Source organism: Chrysochloris asiatica, unplaced genomic scaffold, assembly GCF_000296735.1.
Source record: "Chrysochloris asiatica unplaced genomic scaffold, ChrAsi1.0 scaffold00154, whole genome shotgun sequence".
Taxonomy (NCBI): Eukaryota; Metazoa; Chordata; class Mammalia; order Afrosoricida; family Chrysochloridae; genus Chrysochloris; species Chrysochloris asiatica.
In genome coordinates, this window is record NW_006408672.1 from 7527719 (window position 1) to 7529442 (window position 1724).

Genomic DNA, 1724 nt, shown 5'->3' on the forward strand with positions numbered 1-1724 from the left:
TTTACAGGGCAGATCATCAGTTTTACATTCAACAAATCATACACCTTGTTTCATTACAATGATTATAATCCCCTCCATGTACCATCCGTTAACAGTATTTCTCTCTATTCATTTTAGCTCCTTTAAATAAAAAAAAAACCACTCCAACATATATCATAATTTATACCACCAAAGGGCACATTCTGCAAGTCTGCCTCCTGGCTGCCAGCTCTTAGTCACTCTCTTCCCATGAATCTAGAGTCCTCAGCTGCTCTGTCTCTCCATGTCCCCATCTCTGCCTCCACCTCTGGTGTCCCTGCTTCTCTGGATAGGGCCCCACGTTCCACTTGTGCTCCTTTCCCTTGATGGTTCTAGGGTCCTCTGTTTCTGGACTGTAAGATTAACTACTCCCCCATTTTTGTTATGAAACTTCTACCTTTACCATTGTGACAGTCGCAATTAGTCATGATAATTATTCACTATTGAATCATAACAGTCCCCATCTCTTTTTACCAGACCCATCTAGACAATATGAAAACTATTCAGTGGGGACTCTACCTTCCCCCACACACAAACTCTTATACTAAACTCCCTCTTGAAACCTTGTAAGCCAGTCACTTCGTGCCTTTATTGCCCCCTCATTTTAGGTAGCCAATGTCTAAGTTGCCTGTCCCTATCTACCCTGTGTACAGAGGGGGATAGCATTGATGCTTGATGTGAAGACTTCTTCCCTTTCTAGTGGTATTTAGAGATACTACTTCCATGAGTATAGGTCAAGTTCATCAAATTGTAGCAATTTACCCTCGTTTCCTTTCATCATTGCATCTTTTATTTGAGATCTTCAAAGTATTTTTTTAAATCCACAGGAGAACTGGACTGAACCCTACTTTAAGCTTTGCTAAACATTTAGGACCAAAAAGTAAATAAAGATTATAAGGAAGATAAAGAGTTACGATTGAGAGAAAAGAAGAAAAGGGCAATTTGTTATGAAAGTCCAGTACCAAGTAGACTATATTAAAAAATACACATCATTCAAAATTATGAAAACAGGAACATGAGTCACACAGAGCCAAGCAGTTTTAGAAATAAAACTTATTTAGAAAATCAGAGAGCCCACATGGAGACTATTGGGAGGGGAAGAGCAGAAGGAAAGATGAGAAAATGCTGACAGGTATTCTTCCCTGAACATAAAAGAGTAATCTGTTTCTCCTAAGAATGGCCTACTCACACCCCACTTCTCTCCTGAGAGACGGGCGCCAGCCACACCTCAGGCAGAAGGACAAGTGCCTTTTCTTCTGTGATTCATGTATAATGACTGTGTCTACCAATTGCCACTTCTTACTAATGCAACTAAGGAGCCCTGGTAGGGTACTGGATTATGAACTGGGCTGCTAACCAGAAGGTCAGCAGTACCAATCTACCAATAACTCTGTGGGAGAAAGATGAGGTTATCTGCTCCCGTAAAGACTAACAGCCTTGGAAAACCTTAGGCAGAGTCGCTATGAGTCGGAACCGAGTGTGTGGCACATAACCACCAGCAGCAGCACCTAGCTGTCTTTAAATTAAAGCCTACCCTATAAACAATTACAAACAATTTGTTTTCTTCAAAAACTTCTTGCCAGTAACTGGATGATGCTATCTTTTATAAACACTGTTAAACAAGTCACAGCAGATTCTGCAGACCCCATTTTAAAACCCCCAGGGAGAGATTTACACAAAGAGTTATCAGTCAAACAATCAATAAG

The 1724-nt window shown here is 40.6% G+C and overlaps 1 protein-coding gene across 1 annotated transcript in view; it reads right to left on the minus strand.

Annotated features, from left to right (window-relative positions):
* The window catches only part of SH3BGR (SH3 domain binding glutamic acid-rich protein), a 124152-nt gene that overhangs the window by 112501 nt on the left and 9927 nt on the right, over nt 1-1724 (minus strand).